Source organism: Somniosus microcephalus, chromosome 4, assembly GCF_052327205.1.
Source record: "Somniosus microcephalus isolate GS21.2 chromosome 4, FLI_Smic_1.0, whole genome shotgun sequence".
NCBI lineage: Eukaryota > Metazoa > Chordata > Chondrichthyes > Squaliformes > Somniosidae > Somniosus > Somniosus microcephalus.
This window is the reverse complement of record NC_140990.1, coordinates 52,661,910-52,682,801: the sequence shown is the minus strand read 5'-3', so window position 1 is coordinate 52,682,801 and position 20,892 is coordinate 52,661,910. Positions and strand designations below refer to the sequence as shown.

Below are 20,892 nucleotides of genomic sequence, written 5' to 3'. Positions count from 1 at the left end.
CCGGATCTTCATAATTAACCAACTCATCCTTCAGACTATCTGGCACATTTAGTTTTATCTCCTCCCTTGAATGTACATACACCAATCTGGTGTGTCCAATTGTCACAGGGATCTTTGGCATAAAGCAAAAGTTAGGCATTGTGATTGCACATACAAGGTTACTATATTGGTACTCAGTCTCTGTGGTGGCTATACAATACTCCCCTTCGCCTCTATATCCCGAGCGGGTGTGATGGTGATCAACATGTGATAATTCCAACACACACCCCTCTGTCTTATTATAGCCGCACTCATCCTTAGGGCCTTCTCCTACCGGATGTGGGCATATCGTAAGCGTGCCTTTCCCGTGGCATCCGTTTAGGGAGACTCCTCTCATAGTACCATTCTTCCTGATGGCATAGGTATCAATTGGATAGTATTGGAGGTATGTCTCACCCCTCACTGTGCCTATGTTTGTTACCTGGTACTGTGGGTATGGAGTCGTGTATCGTCCCACCACTGGTATCAGGAGTACCATGCCTATCATTGCTGTCACTTCTGCTTTACATTTTTGTATCACTGGATATACTCTGGTCATCCCTTTGAGGGTACAAGCACTGAGGGACTGGATTCTGGCTCAGGCCATAGAGCTGTGTGCTGTTAATCCAGTCTGGTACCTCGCCTCGCGGTATCTGTGCCAGATTATGTTTTAACTGTCCGGTGATCCATTGGCCATAGGCATGACACAAGCCTCTCCCTACCCCGTCTTTTGCCTGTCCCTCATCTCTATGGTTTAGTTTGTTGATAATGCTGGCATGGTCCTCTATAACTTTGATTCCCTCGAGTAATTTCCTTATCGTATGTCCTCCCAACTCTGATCCTTGTCGAACCAAACCAGTTTCCTTCTCTAAAATCTGTTGTATTATCCTTTGTAGTCGTTCCACATGACTCTGGACTCCTTGTATATCTAGGGCATTAATGAATGATGTCCCCGTGTTTATTCCCGTGAGTATATCGGTTCCTAAGCTCCTCTTAATCCTTTGGTGGAATGCAGCATGTCCCCTAAAATTAGTCGCCCCTGTCGCATCAGCAGCTTGGTTAATTACATTCTTCATCATATATGCATACAATTCTCTAGTTTTAGTGAACCTTTCACAATATCCTGGCCATTGTAACATGGTTAAGTTCATTAGCACCAGTACAATTTTGTGTCTCACGTTACCATACAATTGTTCTCCCTCGGTAAATAATACTAGTCCATTCATGGGTCCAGGTTTCATATCTGGACATTGTAGCATCCTCGGTTCGCTTGTCTCTTCTTTCTGTGTATTGGGAGCCGTGGATGAGACTCCGAATGTGATTGTTCCATTAAAACATGGTGCTTCTTCATCATGTACTTGTCGTGTAATGTGGGATGTCCCTTTGCTTATTTCATGTCCCAGCAGTAATCCCACCTTCATGGTGAAGTTTCCCTGTAAATTAAGCAGAAGCCTGGTCGTCACCAGAGGTTAGTTTATCTCCGGTGTTTATTCCATTGTTCCTGTGGGATTTAAGATCAGATGGGTTATTGTTGTACTGTTTTAGTTGAGTCCAATGTTTCTATCTACCCTTTCCCCCCCATATCTATACATGTGCACGTATCGCTGGTCATGATAACCTCAAATGGTCCGGTCCATCTAGGTGAGAATCCCGATCTCTCTGTCAATATTTTAACAAATACCTGCTCGCCCACCTTGGGTAGGGGCTCCGAGGCCCCCCTGCTTTTGTGTATTTTTATCTCTGATGTCTTGTTGTTCTTTAACTTCTTGTTTGAGCTCCTTCAATTGATTATCCAATGTTTGTACGTATTTCCTAATTTTATCTTTTAAGGGTCCTAGTCCCTCGCTACCAGATGCTACTCCTTCCGGCAGACACATTGCTTGTCCAGCCCTGTGTTCATATGGTGTCAGTCCGGTCACCCTGTGATCCTTTTTCCATATTCCATCTCTACCTTTGGCTGTGCCTCTTTTTGTCCACTGCTCCTGCTCCTCCATTTCGGTCTCCTCTTGGATTCTTTTAATGTTCACTTCCTCTGCTGTTATTCTACCTGCTGCTCTTGCTGCCTGATCAGCTAACATATTTCCTTTTTGTTGCTCGCTCACTATCTTGCGGTGTGCCTTTATTTTAATCACTGCTACCTCTTCTGCTCCTTTTACCGCTTCTACTAGGTCTCTCACTACCTCCTCATGCTGTATTTGTCCTCCTCCGGAGGTTACATATCCTCTCCTATTCCACGCTATCATATAATCATGTACTACCCCAAACGCATACCCACTATCTGTGTATATATTTACTCGTTTTCCCTTTGCCAATTTCAATGCTTCTGTGAGAGCCACTGGTTCTGCTACCTGCGCTGAGGTTCCTCCTTCAAGCCCTCCCTTTGCGACTGTTTCTCCGTTCTCAGATACTACTGCCCAACCATGTGCGGCTCCCCATTTATATATCGGTGAGAACCGTCTACATAAAAGGTGTTTTCGGGATTTTCAAGGGGCGATTCTGATACGGTTCCTCTGACCTCTTCTTCGATTACTGACTGACACTCGTGTGCCTCACCCTCTGATAGCATTCCCTCTGCGGGGTTGACTCTATGTTCCCTTATAATCTGGACTGATCTGTCCTTGGGTATCAATACTGCTTCCCGAGCTGCCCTCCTTCTGTCTGATACAGCCTTCATTTTGTCTGTGTTTAGCAGGTCCACACTGTGTGTTGCGTGTGTAATATCAGCTGTCCTGACATAGTGACGGGCTCGCATATCCGCACTGCCCATGCGGCGCAGTCGAGGGCCGCCATGCATCTCACCATTCCTTTAGCCATGGGGGTTTGTTGGGTGGAATAATAGGCAATTGGCCTCATATCTCCCCCGTACTCTTGGGTGACTGCAGCATTATAGAAGTTCCCGTCTATATATATTATATATATGGAATGGTTTGACTATATTTGGCAATCCTAGTGCGGGTGTGGACGTCAGGGCTGCTTTTAATTTTGCATAAGCCTCGTCCTGCTCCGATTCCCATTCTATCTTATCAGTGGTGGGCCTCCCCCTTTAACTAACCATTGAATCGGCTCTGCTTTCCCTGCAAAGTCTGATATAAAATTCCTGCAGTAGTTAAACAGTCCCAACACTTTCCTCACTCCCCGGACGGTCACTGGCCTTGGCATGTCTTTTATGGCTGCCTTTCCTTCCTGCGGGGGTGCCTTATACCCCTGGCTCATTTCGTGCCCCAGATACTTTACTTTGGACAGTCCAACCTGTGCCTTTTTTGGGGGGTTCAGTTTACAGCCAGCTTTCTGAAGTGTCTGGAGGGTGGCTAGTACTGCTCCCATGTGTCCTTTGGCATCCTCTGATGCAATCATTATGACATCGACATATTGGAGTAGGGCGCTCTGGTACTTTGATAGGTCTAACCCGTCTAAGGCTTGACTCAGTACACGGTGGAATATATTTGGACTGTTGTGGAACCCCTGCGGGACCCTGGTCAATGTGTACTGTCTATCCCCGCACAGGTTCGAATCCTGTTCGTGACGCCAATTGTTGTGGAGTATTTTAAACCAACACTCGACACAAGGTTTTAGATCGATAGTCAAGTTGTCTTTATTGCACCGGTGGGGAAACAGTCTGCTCTGTCTTAGCCAGAACTTTCCAAATTGGTGCAGCAAACACTTCATTACAATACACATGGTCATCTCATCCGCAATTCATTCCTGCCACCCGATTGGACCGTGGCCCACATACATCTTCACTGGTTGCCTATGCTGCGTTACGTTAAAGTATCGCCTTTATTATCGCAAAAGTATATGTCAAGCTGTTGTTGCACCTATGACCTCTGTTGGTTCCATGTCCGGCTATGTTATCTCCACTGCCAATTCAACAACTTAGAAAAAGCTTATCACTGCAAAGTATGGTCTTTATTACACCATTCAGTGAAACTGCCAGCAATGTCCGCTCAACTCTTTCCCCACTGCAACACTCCTCCTCCTTGATTGCAATGTCTACATCGTCCCTCTCTTTTGTGAAAACAGGCGCAAAGTATTCATTAAGAACCATATTCATGTCTTCCACTTCCACACACAGGTTACCTTTATAGTCCCTAATAGGCTCCACTTGTTTTCCTTGCCAATATTTTTTCATGCCCTCTCTTTGCTTTTCTTTGAAATAGTGCCATAGGATCTTTGATGTCCACCTGAGAGAGCAGATGGGGCCTTGGTTTAACGTCTACTCCAAAAATCGGCACCTCTGACAGTGCTGCACTCCCTCAGCACTGCACTGGAGTGCCAGCCTGGATTTTTGTGCTCGAGTCTCTGGGCTGGGACTTGAACCCACAACTTTCTGACTCAGTGGCGAGAGTGCTACCAACTGAGCCACTGGCTGACACTAAAGAACAAGCAGTTCTGACAGGTCAGAGTGATCATAATATGATAGAATTCTTCATTAAGATGGAGAATGAAGTAGTTGACTCAGAGACTAGGGTCCTGAATTTAAATAATGGAAACTACGATGGTATGAGGCGCGAGTTGGGTAGGATTGATTGGGGAATGTCACTCAAAGGGTTGACGGTGGATAGGCAATGGCAAACATTCAAAGATCGCATGGATGAACTAAAGAATTTGTTCATCCCTGTTTGGCATAAAAATAAAACAAAGAAGGTGACTCAACTGTGGCTAACAAGGGAAATTAGGGATAGCATAAGATCCAAGGAGAGGACATATAAATTGGCCAGAAAAAGCAGTAAACCTGAGGATTGGGAGCAGTTTAAGCTTCAGCAAAGGAGGACAAAGGGATGAATTAAGAGGGGGGAAATAGAGTATGAGAGTAAGCTTGCAAGGAACATAAAAACTGACTGTAAAAGCTTTTATAGATATGTGAAGAACAAAAGATTGGTGAAGTCAAGCGTAGGTCCCTTGCAGTCAGAATCAGGGGAATTTATAATGGGAAACAAAGAAATGGCAGACCAATTCAATACATACTTTGGTTATGTCTTCACAAAGGAGGACACATAACCTCCCAGAGAGGTCGGGGAACATAGGGTCTAATGAGAGGGAGGAACTGAATGAAATCAGTATTTGTAGGGAAATGGCGTTGGGGAAATTGACGGGATTGAAGGCCGATAAATCCCATGGGCCAGATAATCTACATACAGGGTACTTAAGGAAGTGGCCCTAGAAATAGTAGATGCATTGCTGGTCATCTTCCAAAATTCGATAGACTCTGGAACAGCACCCATGGATTGGAGGGTAGCTAATGTTACCCCACTATTCAAAAAAGGTGGTAGATAGGAAACGGGGAATTATAGACCGGTAAGCCTGACATCGGTAGTGGGGAAAATGCTAGAGTCCATTATAAAAGATGTAATAGCAGAGCACTTGGAAAACAGTGACAGGATCGGACAAAGTCAACATGGATTTACAAAAGGTAAATCATGCTTGACTAATCCACTGGAATTTTTTGAGGATGTAACTGGTAAAATAGATAAGGGAGAACCAGTGGATCTGGTGTATTTGGATTTTCAGAAGGCTTTCGATAAGGTCCCGCATAAGAGATTAGCGTGTAAAGTTAAGGCACATGGGATTGGGGGCAAGGTATTGACTTGGATGGAGAACTGGTTGGCAGACAGAAAGCAAAGTGTTAGAATAAACGGGTCTTTTTCCAAGTGGCAGGCAGTGACTAGTGGGGTACTGCAGGGATCGGTCCTAGGACCCCAGCTATTCACAATATATATTAATTATCTAGACGAGGGAACTATATGTAATATCTCCAGGTTTGCAGATGACACAAAGCTGGGTGGGCGTGTGTGCTGTGAGGAGGATGCCGAGAAACTCCAGTATGATTTGGACAGGTTGGGTGATTGGGCAGAAACATGGCAGATGCAATATAATGTGGCTAAATGCAAGGTTATCCACTTTGGTGTCAAAAACAGGAAGGCAGATTATTATCTGAATGGCAATAGATTGGGAGAAGGGGAAGTGCAATGAGACCTGGGTGTCCTTGTGCACCAGTCGCTGAAGGTAAGCATGCAGGTGCAGCAGGCGGTTAAGAAGGCAAATGGTATGTTGGCCTTCGTAGCGAGAGGGTTCGAGTACAGGAACAAGGATGTCTTGCTGCAGTTGTACAGGGCCTTGGTGAGACCGCACCTTGAGTATTGTGTGCAGTTTTGGTCGCCTTATCTGAGGAAGGATGTTCTTGCCATGGAGGGAGTGCAGCGAAGATTCACCAGCCTGATACCTGGGATTGCAGGAATGACGTATGAGGAGAGATTGGGTCGATTGGGCTTATACTCGCTGGAGTTTAGAAGAATGAGAGGGGATCTCATTGAAACTTATAACATTCTAACAGGACTTGACAGACTAGATGCAGGAAGGATGTTCCCGATGGCCGGCGAGTCCAGAACCAGGGGTCACAGTTAAAGGATAAGGGGTAAGCCATTTAGAACAGAGATGAGGAGGAATTTCTTCACCCAGAGAGTGGTGAACCTGTGGAATTCTCTACCACAGAAGGCAGTCAAGGCCAATTCATTAAATATATTCAAGAAGGAGTTAGATATATTTCTTGAGGCTAAAGGGATCAAGGGATATGGAGAGAATGCAGGGACATGGTACTGAGTTTGGATGATCAGCCATGATCACATTGAATGGTGGAGCGGGGCCGAATGGCCTACTATGTTTATGACGAAGGGTCATCGACCTGAAACATTAACTCCTGTTTCTCTCTCCACAGATGCTGCCTGACCTGCTGAGTATTTCCAGCAGTTTCTGTTTTTATTAAAGAAACAAGGGAGTGATTGCTGACAGGAAGAATGTTGGGTTGTCCTGCGCATGCGCACCTCCCTGGCGGCTGAGGCGAAACACCGACTCGCCCCCACCTGAGCCGCGCACGCGTACCAGATGTTGCGGCTCCGCATGCGCGCCCGATGTTCCAACCGCGGGGTTTTGTGCACTGAGCATGCGCGTTGTGGACCGATCGGGACGGGCGATTGTGGAGCAGGAGGGAGAGCGCGGGCGCCATGAGCACATGCGCAGGACTCAGAGTCAACAGAGCGCTTTCTGCAGCTTGTGGGTATTATAGCCACCATTACTGCTGATCCTTTCAACCAACCTGTGCAGCAGCTGGAGCCTGAAAATCAGCTTCACTGCCCCTAGGGTCGGAAAGGGGAAAATTAAACAACAGTTTGCCTCTGATCCTTTTCTGATCTCAATTTACAGGGTGAGAGAAGTGGATAGTTACAGGCACGAAGCTCAGACCAAACATCACGTCAAGATCTGGCAGAGTCGCTCGATTCATCAGGACCTGAATATCATCGGCCTTTTCACATGGAAGGAGAAAGCAATGATCGCAGCGATGACGAACCGCACACGTGTTCAGTGTGTGGACGCGGATTCAGCCGATCGCCTGACCTGGCGAGACGCATACACCGTCACACCAGGGAGAAACCGGGTAAAGGTGGGGACAGTGGGAAGGGATTCAGTTCCGCGTCTGCATTGGAAGTTCAAAGGCGCAGTCACATCAGGGACAGTCCGTTCACCTGCTCAGTGTGTGGAAAGGGATTTGTTTGTTCATCCCACCTGCAAACACACCAGCGAGTTCACACTGGGGAGAGACCATTTCAGTGTTCTGACTGTGTGAAGAGCGTTAAAAGCCCCAGGGATCTGAAGGGACACCAGCTTGTTCACACTGCGGAAAGGCTGTTCACCTGCTCCGTGTGTGGGAAGGGATTCACTGAGTCATCCACCCTGCTGAGACACCAGCTTGTTCACACTGATGAGAGACCATTTCAATGTTCTGACTGTGGGAAGAGCTTTACAAGCCCCCAGGATCTGAAGCGACACCAGCTTGTTCACACTGATGAGAGACCATTTAATTGTCCTGACTGTGGGAAGAGCTTTAAAAGCCCCCAGGATCTGAAGCGACACCATCTTGTTCACACTGATGAGAGACCATTTAATTGTCCTGACTGTGGGAAGAGCTTTAAAAGCCCCCAGGATCTGAAGGGACACCAGCGAGTTCACACTGATGAGCGACCGTTTACATGTTCTGACTGTGGGAAGAGCTTTAAAAGCCCCCAGGAGCTCAAGGGACACCAGCGAGTTCACACTGGAGAGAGACCGTTCACCTGCTTCGTGTGTGGGAAGGGATTCACTCAGTCATCCCACCTGCAGAGACACCAGCGCTTGCACGCTGGGGAGAGGCCGTTCATCTGCTCCGAATGTGGGAAGGGATTCACTGAATCATCCCACCTGCAGACACACCAGCTTGTTCACACTGACGAGAGACCCTTTAAATGTTCTGACTGTGGGAAGAGCTTTAAAAGCTCCAGGGAGCTGAAGCAACACCAACACCTACACACTGGAAAGAGACCGTTCACCTGCTCTGTGTGTGGGAAGGGATTCGCTCGGTCCTCCAACCTGCTGGCACATCAGCGAGTTCACACTGGAGAGAACCCCTTTAAATGTTCTGACTGTGGGAAAAGCTTTAAAAGCTCCGGGGATCTGAAGGGACACCAGCTTGTTCACACTGATGAGAGACCATTTCAATGTTCTGACTGTGGGAAGAGCTTTAAAAGCCCCCAGGATCTGAAGCGACACCATCTTGTTCACACTGATGAGAGACCATTTAATTGTCCTGACTGTGGGAAGAGCTTTAAAAGCCCCCAGGATCTGAAGGGACACCAGCGAGTTCACACTGATGAGCGACCGTTTACATGTTCTGACTGTGGGAAGAGCTTTAAAAGCCCCCAGGAGCTCAAGGGACACCAGCGAGTTCACACTGGAGAGAGACCGTTCACCTGCTTGTGTGGGAAGGGATTCACTCAGTCATCCCACCTGCAGAGACACCAGCGCTTGCACGCTGGGGAGAGGCCATTCATCTGCTCCGAATGTGGGAAGGGATTCACTGAATCATCCCACCTGCAGACACACCAGCTTGTTCACACTGACGAGAGACCCTTTAAATGTTCTGAAGCTCCGGGGAGCTGAAGCAACACCAACACCTACACACTGGAAAGAGACCGTTCACCTGCTCTGTGTGTGGGAAGGGATTCGCTCAGTCCTCCAACCCGCTGGCACATCAGCGAGTTCACACTGGAGAGAACCCCTTTTAATGTTCTGACTGGGAAGAGATTTAAAAGCTCCAGGGAGCTGAAGAGACATCGGCTCCTCCACACTTGTGAGAGGCCGTTCCCCTGCTCTGTGTGTGGGAAGGGATTCACTGAGTCATCCACCCTCCTGTCACACCAGCTTGTTCACACTGACGAGAGACCCTTTAAATGTTCTGACTGTGGGAAGAGCTTTAAAAGCTCTAAGAGCCTTAAGAGACACCAGCGAGTTCACACTGATCATAGAATCTAACAGCACAGAAGGAGGTGATTCGGCCCATCGTGTCTGTGCCGGCTCTTTGAAAGAGCTGCCCAATTTAGTCCCAAACCCCGGCTTTATCCCCAGAACTCTGCAAACTAGTCCTCTTCAAGTACATGTCCAATTACCGTTTGAAAGTTCCTGTGGAACCTGATTCCAGCATCCTTTCAGATGGTGCGTTCCAGATCTTAACAACCCTCTGTGTGAAAACAATTCTCCTCATTTCCCCTCTAGTTCTTTTAGCAACTATTTTAAATCTGTGACCTTTGGTTACCGACCCACTTGCCAGAGTGAACAGTTTCTCCCTACTTGCTCGATCAAAACCCCTCATCATTTTGAACACCTCTATTAGGTCTCCTCTTAACCTTCTCTGCTCTAAGGGGAGCAATCCCAGCTTCTCCAATCTCTCCACATAACTGAAGTCCCTGATCCCTGGTACCATCCCGGTCAACCTCCTCTGCACCCTCTCCAAGGCCTTGACATCCTTCCTAAAGTGTGGCGCCCAGAACTGTACACAAGACTTCAGCTAAGGCCAAAACCCTGCAGCTGTACAAAACCCTGGTTAGACCACACCTGGAGTACTGTGAGCAGTTCTGGGCACCACACCTTGGGAAGGATATATTGACCTTGGAGGGAGTGCAGCATAGGTTTACCAGAATGATACCCGGACTCCAAGGGTTAAGTTACGGGGAGAGATTACACAAATTAGGGTTGTATTCCCTAGAATTTAGAAGGTTAAGGTGTGATCTGATCGAAGTTTTCAGGATATTAAGGGGAACAGATAGGGTAGATAGAGAGAAACTATTTCCGCTGGTTGGGAATTCTAGGACTGGGGGCACAGTCTAAAAATTAGAGCCAGACCTTTCAGGAGTGAAATTAGGAAACACTTCTACACACAAAGGGTGGTAGAAGTTTGGAACTCTCTTCCGCAAACGGCAATTGATGCGAGATCAATTGTTAATTTTAAATCTGAGATTGATAGGTTTTTGTTACCCAAAGGTATTAAGGGATATGGGCCAAAGGCAGGTGTATGGAGTTAGGTCACAGATCAGCCATGATCTCATTGAATGGCGGAACAGGCTCGAGGGGCTGAATGGCCTCCTCCTGTCCTATGTTCCTAACTAGTGATTTGTAAAGGTTTAGTGTAACTACCTTGTTTTTGTATTCAATGGCCCTATTTACAAAGCCAAGTATCCCGTACGCTTTCTGAACCACCTCACCAACTTGCTGTGGCACTTTCAAAGATTTGTGAACATGGACCCCCAGGTCCCTCTGCTCTTGCACCCCCTCAAAATAGTCCCATTTAGATTATACGGCCTCTCCCTGTTGTTTCTCCCAAAGTGCATCACTTCACACTTATCCTCATTTAATTTCATCTGCCTTGTGTCTGCTCATTTCACAGTCTGTCTCTGTCTGAAGTCTGCTACTATTATGCTCACTATTTACTACGTTGCCAAGTTTTGTATCACCCATAAACTTTGAAATTTTACACCTATACCCAAGTCCAGGTCAGTTATATATAACAAGAAAAGCAATGGTCCTAATCCCGACCCCTGGGGGAACCCACTGCATACTTCCCTCCAGTCAGAAAAACATCCCTCAGCACTGCTCACTGTCTCCTCTCCCTTAGCCAATTATATACCCAAATTACCATCAGCCCTTTAATTCCCTGTGCTTCTATTTTCCGAGTAAGTCTCTTATGTGGTACTTTATCAAATGCCTTTTGAAAGTCCATGTATACAACATCTACAAAGCAAAAGATAGGAAGGAGAAAAACAAAAGTGGCAGTCAGAGAAATCAACGGTTTAAATCAATTCAATTTTCAATTCAATTTTATTTGCCATATATATCCAGTGCAAGTACAATTACAATGGAATGCTTACTCCCCGTAGGGACGCGTCAGCTTTTCATACAGCGCCGCGTTCAGAGAGTCAATACAATGGCTTCCCGTCGCAGTGGGAGCACGATGTCCCTCAGCCGCTCCGTCCTCCTCGTCACCGCGACCGCCTCCTCACAGTTGCCGGCTCCAAGTGGTGGCCTGCTTTCCCGCTCACGATCCGACCTCTGGCCGCCATGCCCGGCTCCCCTCCTCCCAGTCGGACTGCGAGCTTCCCGCCATGGAGCTGCCGGCCGACGTGCTCCAGCGGGTCGACGTGGCTGCTGCTGCTGCTCACCGCGCTGCACTGGCTCTGCCCGACTCGCTGAGCACCTCGCTCCGGTTGCGGGAGCGAGTGGCGAGAGCTGGCCGCCCGAAGTAGGGAGAACGCTCTCAGCACCGGACCGTCACGGCCGCCATCTTGACTCAATCAAATCAAACATGGCCACAGTAAATAATAATTCTAATAGGTCTAAGAGCATTAATAAAAATGCCTGAAGACTTTGTGTCTTAATGCGAGGAGCATTTGGAATAAGGTGGATGAATTAGCTGCACAAATAGAGGTAAACGAATATGATTTGATTGAGATTACGGAATCATGGCTCCAGGGTGGCCAAGGCTGGGAACTCAACATCCAGGGGTATTCAATATTCAGGAAAGATAGGCAAAAAGGAAAGGGAGGTGGGGTAGCATTGCTGGTTAAAGAAGGGATTAACACAATTGTAAGGAAGGATATTAGCTCTGATGATGTGGAATCTGTATGGGTAGAACTGAGAAATACCAAGGGGCAGAAAACGTTAGTGGGAGTGGTATGTAGACCTCCAAACAGTAATGCGGAGTTTGGGGATGGCATTAAAAGGGAAATTAGAGAAGCGTGCAATAAGGGCACAGCAGTCATCATGGGTGACTTTAATCTACATATAGATTGGGCTAACCAAATTAGTAACAATACTGTGGCGGAGGAATTCCTGGAGTGTTTACGGGATGGTTTCCTGGACCAATATGTCGAGGAACCAACCAGAGATCAGGCCATCTTAGACTGGGTATTATGTAATGAGAAAGATTTAATTAGCAATCTTGTTGTACGAGGCCCCTTGGGTCGGAGCGATCATAATATGATCGAATTCTTCATTAAGATGGAGAATGAAGTAGTTGACTCAGACTAGGGTCCTGAATTTAAATAAAGGAAACTATGATGGTCTGAGGCACGAGTTGGGTAGGATTGATTGGGGAATGTCACTCAAAGGGTTGACGGTGGATCGGCAATGGCAAACATTCAAAGACCGCATGGATGAACTACAGAATTTGTTCATCCCAGTTTGGCATAAAAATAAAACAAAAAAGGTGACTCAACCGTGGCTAACAAGGGAAATTAGGGATAGCATAAGATCCAAGGAGAGGACATATAAATTGGCCAGAAAAAGAAATAATCCTGAGGATTGGGAGCAGTTTAGGATTCAACAAAGGAGGACAAAGGGATTAATTAAGAAGGGGAAAATAGTATATGAGAATAAGATTGCAGGTAACATAAAAACGGATTGTAAAAACTTTTATAGATATGTGAAGAGAAAATGATTGGTGAAGTCAAGCGTAGGTCCCTTGCAGTCAGAATCAGGGGAATTTATAATGGGGAACAAAGAAATGGCTGACCAATTAAATACATATTTTGGTCTGTCTTCACAAAGGTGGACACAAATAACCTCCCAGAGATGTCGGGGAACATAGGGTCTGATGAAGGGGAGGAACTGAAAGAAATCAGTATTTGTATGGTGTTAAGGAAATTGATGGGACCGAAGGCTGATAAATCCCTCGGGCCTGATAATCTACATCCTAGGGTACTTAAGGAAGTGGCCCTAGAAATAGTAGATGCATTGCTTATCATTTTCCAAAACTCGATGGAATCTGTAACAGTACCCATGGATTGGAGGGTAGCTAATGTTAACCCACTATTCAAAAACGGTGGTAGAGAGAAAACGGGGAATTATAGACCGGTAAGCCTGACATCGGTAGTGGGGAAAATGCTAGAGTCCATTATAATAAAGGATGAAATAGCTGAGCACTTGGAAAACAGTGCAGGATCGGACAAAGTCAACATGGATTTACAAAAGGTAAATCGTGCTTGACTAATCTGGAATTTTTTGAGGATGTAACTGGTAAAATAGATAAGGGAGAACCAGTGGATGTGGTATATTTGGGCTTTTGATAAGGTCCTGCGTAAGAGATTAGCGTGTAAAGTTAAGGCACATGGGATTGGGGGCAAGGTATTGACTTGAATAGAAAACTGGTTGGCAGACAGAAAGCAAAGATTTGGAATAAACGGGTCTTTTTCCGAGTGGCAGGCAGTGACGAATGGGGTCCTTGGACCCCAAGTATTCACAATATATATTAATGATGTAGACAAGGGAACTAGATGTAATATCTCCAAATTTGCAGACGACACAAAGCTGGGTCGGCGTGTGTGCTGTGAGGAGGATGCAGAGAAACTCCAGGATGATTGGGACAGGTTGGGTGATTGGGCAGAAACATGGCAGCTGCAATATAACATGTATAAATGTGAGGTTATCCACTTTGGTGGCAAAAACAGGAAGGCAGTTTATTATCTGAATGGCAATGGATTGGGCGAAGGGGAAGTGCAACACGACCTGGGTGTCCTTGTGCACCAGTTGCTGAAAGTAAGCATGCAGGTGCAGCAGGCGGCTAAGAAGACAAATGGTATGTTGGTCTTTGTAGCAAGAGGCTTTGAGTACAGGAACAAGGATGTCTTGCTGCAGTTGTACAGGGCCTTGGTGAGACCACATCTTGAGTATTGTGTGCAGTTTTGGTCGCCTTAACTGAGGAAGGATGTTCTTGCCATGGAAGGAGTTCAGCGAAGATTCACCAGGCTGATACCTGGGATGGCAGGAATGACGTATGAGGAGAGATTGGGTCAATTGGGCTTGTACTCGCTGGAGTTTAGAAGAATGAGAGGGGACCTCACTGAAACTTATAAAATTCTGACAGGACTGGACAGACTAGATGCAGGAAGGATGTTCCCAATGGTCGGGGAGTCCGGAACCAGGGGTCCTAAGGATAAAGTGTATGCCATTTAGGACAGAAATGAGGAGGAATTTCTTCACCCAGAGAGTGGTGAACCTGTGGAATTCTCTACCACAGAAGGCAGTAGAGGCCAATTCATTAAATATATTCAAGAAAGAGTTAGATATATTTCTTAGGGCTAAAGGGATCAAGGGGTATGGGGAGAAAGGGACCGGGTACTGAATTTGGATGATCAGCCATGATCAAATTGAATGGCGGCGCAGGCTCGAGGGGCCGAATGGCCTACTCCTGCTCCTATCTTCTGTGTTTCTATGTTTACTGCACTACCTTCATCAACCCTCTGTTGCTTCATCAAAGAACTCAATCAGTTTAGTCAGACACGATTTACCTTTAACAAATCCATACTGGCTGCCCCTTATTAACCTATGCTTCTCCAAGTGAGAATTAATTTTGTCCTTGACAATGGTCTCTAGTCGTTCACCCACACTGACATTAGACTGATTGGCCTGTAGTTGCCAGGTTTATCCCTCTCCCCTTTTTTGAACAGGGTGTAACATTTGCAATCCTCCAGTCCTCTGGCACCACTCCCATATATCTGAGGGAGATTGTAAGATTGTGGTCAGAACTTCTGCTATCTCCACCCTAACCTCCCTCAGCAACCTTGGATGCATCCCATCTGGACCGGGTGACTTGTTAACTTTGAGTGATGACAACCTATTGAGCACCTCCTTTCAATCTTGTTATCCAATTTCTCTCCTCTACTGCTAAGTACTCATTCAGTACCTCAGCCACGCCCTCTGCCTCCGTATGATGAGCTCCTATTTGGTCCCTAATCGGCCCCACCATTCCTTTAACTATCCTTTTACTTTTGATATGTTTATAGAAGATTTTTAGGTTCTCTTTTATGTTACCCGCTAATCTTTTTTCATAATGTCTCTTTGCCCTCATATCCTGTTACATTTTCCCCGCACTCTCTGTATTCTCCTGGTTTTTGACTGTATTCCGTACCTGACATTTGTTGTAAACCTTTTTCTGTTTTGTTCTCACCTCGATATCCTTTTTCATCGGGAGCTCTAGCTTTGGATGCCCCATCTTTCCTCCTTATGAGAATATGCTTGGTTTGTACCTGAACTATCTCAGTCTTGAAGGCCTGCCATTGGTCATTCACTGTTTTCCTGGACAATCTTTGTTTCCAGTCCACCTGTGCTCGATCCCTTCTCAAATCACTGAAATTGGCTCTCTTCCAGCTGGGTATTTTCACCATTGATTTTTCTTTGTCCCTTTCCTCAACTACTTTAAACCTACTGATATTGTGATCACTGTTAACCAGATCCCTCCTGCCCCAGAACCAATGAGAGACCATTTAAATGTTCTGACTGTGTAAAGAGGTTTCAGAGTTCATCCAACCTGTTGAGTCACCAGCGAGTTCACACAGATCCTCAAAGAAAGGAAGATGTTTTAGAAAGGCTGGTGACACTAAAAGTTCGCAGCCATCTCAGAGTAGTGACCCTTTAATTACAATCTCACAGAACAAGGAGAATCACTGTCCCTTTAACTACCACAAATCCCTGTGTGGAGGCGAGGGGGAGATACAGTCTGTCCCAGTAACTGTCGCAGAACAGAAACAGCGACCCTGTCCCAAAAGGGCTTCACTCTCCCCCACTCCCTGCTTTCCCTCAAGTGTCTCATCCTTAAAATTCTCATCCTTGTTTTCAAATCCCTCCGTGGCCTCACCCCTCCCTATCTATGTAATCTCCTCCAGCCCCACAACCCCCCCGAGATATCTGCGCTCCTCTAATTCTGGCCTCTTGAGCATCCCCGATTGTAATCACTCCACCATTGGCGGGTGTGCCTTCAGTTGCCTGTGCCCTATGCTCTGGAATTCCTTCCCTAAACCTCTCCATCTCTCTGCCTCTCTCTCCTTTAAGATGCTCCTTAAAACCTACCTCTTTGACCAAGCTTTTGGTCATCTGCCCGAATATCTCCTTATGTGGCTCGGTGTCAAATTTTGTTTTATAACAATCCTGTGAAGAGCCTTGGGAGGTTTTATTACATTAAAGGCGTTTTATAAATACAAGTGGTTATTGTTGTTTCCTGAAACGAATAACAAATTCCCCAGAGGGAAAAAAACTTGTACTTTTACTCCCAAATATTAAAAAGTTTATTCTTCAGAAGCACGAGGTTTATCTGCTTTTATTGATGAATTTAAAAAGTCTGTATTAAAACCTGAGCCAGTGTGTTGTGAGACAAAGAGCCTTGTGTCCAATAAGGGGAATAAAGGCCCACAGCCTCCCCTGGCCCCGGGCCCTGAACAAGGGACTGGAGAAACTCGCTGCCCTGCGGATCAGACAATCAGACGGTGCTAGTCCTGCCCCTCGGGCTCCCCGATTGGTTGGAGGACCTGCCGCCGGCTCACTCCTCCAGCCCCGCCCCGCTCACTCCCTATTGGTCGGAAGCTCCCATCAATCAGGCTGTGGGCCCGGGTCACGTGTCCCTCGCTGACTACAAAGAAAGCCTCGCGCGGTCGCCGGGCGGAGTTGCAGGTCGGCGGGGTCGGGAGATTAATAAACTGCGGGTAGGCCGCGCCGCTGGGTTTATAAAGTTGGAGAACGGCCTCAGGCCCGAATGAGATCCAGCGGCCCGGTCTGTGTTCCACTGGACGGCAGCTGTGAGGCTTTTTCTCGGTGACAGGCCTGGGTTATGCGCCGCCAACTTGGTGGAGGAAAGATCAAATCAATCAATCAAAATCAAATCAACTTTTATTGTCATTGTTAGTGCACAAGTGCAGTACAACGAAATGTAGGCTTGCGGCTCCCGAGAGTGTACAATTTGGATTAGGACACTTAAACATTTCAACATACATTTGTACATATATATTAGCATAAATATGACCATAATAAAGTGCATCGGCAGATGTGCAGGCTTTAGTGTTTATTTGTGGAGTTCAGTAGGATGACAGCCCTGGGAAAGAAGCTGTTCCTAAATCTGGTCATACGGGTGCGAATGCATCTGTAGCGTCTTCCAGATGGTAGGAGGGCGAATAGACTGTGGCTGGGGTGGGCAGGGTCTTTGATGATGGTCCATGCCCTCCGTAGGCAGCGTTTCTGATATATATGTTCTATGGTCGGTAGCCGGGTGCCGGTAATGCGGTAGGTTCTACGTGCAGCAGGGCACATGCGCGTCCATCTTGGTACAGGAACAGGGTGTGGGCGGGGCTTCAGGGTCCCAGTGACCAGGAGAGACAATCATTGACTCATTGATTTTATTCTCACTCTGTACACAGCGGGTGTAGAACTGAACCCAACCAGAATAGAGGGAGGGGGAAAACTGGGAATGGAGGAAAGAAATGTTGGAGATGGGATTGGATTTCAGCACAGGGAAGAGGGAGAGTGTGTGGGACGGCTTTGGGGGAACAAGAGAGGAAAGAATGTTCCATAGAAACTAGTTTTGAATTTCTATCCTGTACTTACAGTGGTGACTTTTGTGAACTCCTTTTACAGGGTATTAGAAGGGGAGGATTTACAGACGGGAAACTCAAACCAAACATCACAACAAGATCTGACAGAGTCACTCGATTCATCAGGACCTGAATATCATCGGCCTTTTTCTCTGTTCTGTCTGTGGGAAAAGATTTCATACATCAGTGTGACTGGTAAAGCACCGAGACACACAGACCCAAGTGAGAGTGTTCCAGTGCACTGACTGTGGAAAGAGCTTTAATCAGTTACACAGCCTGAAAAATCATCGCACCGTTCACAGCGGGGAGAAACCGTCCACGTGTTCTGTGTGTGGATGAGGCTTCAACTGATTGTCCAACTTGGAGAGACACAAGGACACCTGCACCACGAAGAAACCGTGGAAATGTAGGGACTGTGGGAAGGGATTCAGTTGCCCGTCCCACCTGGAAACTCATCGATGCACTCACAACGGGGAGAGGCCGTTCACCTGCTCCGTGTGTGGGAAACATAGAAGATAGGAGCAGGAGTAGGCCATTCGGCCCTTCGAGCCTGCTCCGCCATTCAATGAGATCATGGCTGATCATCCAAATTCAGTACCCTGTCCCTGCCTTCTCCCCATATCCCTTGATCCCTTTAGCCTCAAGAAATATATCCAACTCTTGAATATATTTAATGAACTGGCCTCCACCGCCTTCTGTGGCAGAGAATTCCATAGGTTCACCACTCTCTGGGTGAAGAAATTCCTCCTCATTTCAGTCCTAAATGGCCTACCCCTTATCCTTAGACTATGACCCCTGGTTCTGGACTCCCCGGCCATCAGAAACATCCTTCCTGCATCTAGTCTGTCCAGACCTGACAGAATTTTATAGGTTTCGTTGAGATCCCCTCTCAATCTTCTAAACTCCAGTGAGTATAAGCCCAATCAACACAATCTCTCCTCATACGTCATTCCTGCCATCCCAGGTATCAGCCTGGTGAATCTTTGCTGCACTCCCTCCACGGCAAGAACGTCCTTCCTCAGGTAAGGTGACCGAAACTGCACACAATACTCAAGGTGCGGTCTCACCAAGGCCCTGTACAACTGTAGCAAGACATCCTTGTTCCTGTACTCGAACCCTCTTGCTACGAAGGCCAACATACCATTTGCCTTCTTAACCGCCTTCACTCACTCATCCTACCTTAGCAGACACCAGCATGTTCACACAGGAGAGACACCATTGTCCTGCGCCGTGTGTGGGAAGAGATTCACTCATTCAACCACACTGCTGATACACCAGCGAGCTCACACTGGGGAGAGACCGTTCACCTGCTCCGTGTGTGGGAAGCGATTCACTCAGTCATTCAACCTGCTGAAACACCAACTTGTTCACTCTGATAAGAGACCTTTTAAATGTTCAAAGTGTGAGCTGAGCTTTAAAAGTGCAAGTGTTCTGCTGAGACACCAATGCACTCACACCGGGGAGAAGCCGTTCACCTGTTCCGAGTGTGGGAAGGGATTCACTCGTTCATCCCACTTGCTGACACACCAGCGAGTTCACACTGACGAGAGACCTTTTAAATGCTCCGACTGTGGGAAGTGCTATAACAGTTCTGGGGAACTGATGCACCATCAACGCGTTCACACTGACGAGAGACCATTCTGTGATAGTAGATTGGCAGTTAGGATCAGATCAGCCATGATCTTATTGAATGGCAGAGCAGGCTCGAGGGGCCGATTGGCCTACTCCTGCTCCTATTTCTTATGTTCTTATGTTCTTATGATTGGGTTCAGGCAATCATCTGAACTCACTGTACACCAGCGCACTCACACTGGGGAGAGGCCGTTCACCTGCTCCGTGTGTGGGAGGGGATTCACTCGCTCATCCCACCTCACTGATCATCAACTTGTTCACACTGATGAGAGACCTTTTAAATGTTCTGACTGTGAGAAGAGCTTTAAAAGCAAAAGGAAACTGATACAACATGAACACACTCACACTGGGGAGAGGCCGTTCACCTGCTCCGTGTGCGGGGAGGGATTCACCCATTCATCCCACCTGCTGAGACACCAGCGAGTTCACAAGTCACTGCAGGGGTTCGATTCTGCTGTTATTGCTGCTGTTAATCACATCCAGGACTGAACCATGTTCATTGTGACAGTTGGGGTTTATTCTGATGATGTTAATGACCCCTATAACTGGGCTGGAGTTTAATATTCTGGATATGTGTCAAATAAATCAGCTTTGTTTTCAATGCATTTTTGTAAATTTTTGTCTTCTCACCTGAGTGTTTAGCATCACCTGGCTGGAGCTCAGAAAGGACAATCTGAGGGAGGATCATACGGCAGGAACAGAACTTCAGCCTGGACACAGTCCTTCAGGGCCACACTGAGAGGGGCAAACAGCACTTTGGTCTTTCTCGTCTCTCTTCACTGACAGCAAAGTCCCCATGCGGGTTAATCTTGAGGCGTGTAAAAAATGTGTCCCAACCGCTCCCTTCCATGGTTCAGAGCTCCTAGGCATGCAGCAGAAGGCTCCTTTACAACTGTGTTTAGAGTCAGGAAGAACGGCGAATGCTGGAACTGTGCCGTCAAATCAGAGATTGGGGTCAAACTGCGATCAGTTCCTGACTGAAAGTGAAACGGATGAGCGCCTCATGACTCTTCGCTCACCCTAGCCTGGAACCAGTGTGCTACGGTCATCAGTGTGTACACCCCAACACTGACACCCTAGCCCAGAACCAGTGTGCTACGGTCATCAGTGCGTACACCCCAACACTGACACCCTAGCCCGGAACCAGTGTGCTTCAGACATCAGTGTGTACACCCCAATACTGACACCTTAGCCCGGAACCAGTGTGCTTCGGACATCAGTGTGTACACCCCAACACTGACACCCTAGCCTGGAACCAGTGTGCTTCAGACATCAGTGTGTACACCCCAACACTGACACCCTAGCGCAGAACCAGTGTGCTTCGGTCATCAGTGCGTACGCCCCAACACTGACACCCTAGCCCGGAACCAGTGTGCTTCGGTCATCAGTGCGTACGCCCCAACACTGACACCCTAGCCTAGAACCAGTGTGCTTCGGTCATCAGTGCGTACACCCCAACACTGACACCCTAGCCCGGAACCAGTGTGCTTCAGTCATCAGTGTGTACACCCCAACACTGACACCCTAG

At 47.2% G+C, this 20,892-nt stretch overlaps 1 pseudogene; it reads left to right on the top strand.

The window, feature by feature from the left end:
* Nucleotides 1-6,952: 6,952 nt before the first annotated feature.
* Nucleotides 6,953-19,864, top strand: LOC147118877 (uncharacterized; annotated as a pseudogene).
* The last annotated feature ends 1,028 nt before the right edge of the window (nucleotides 19,865-20,892 follow it).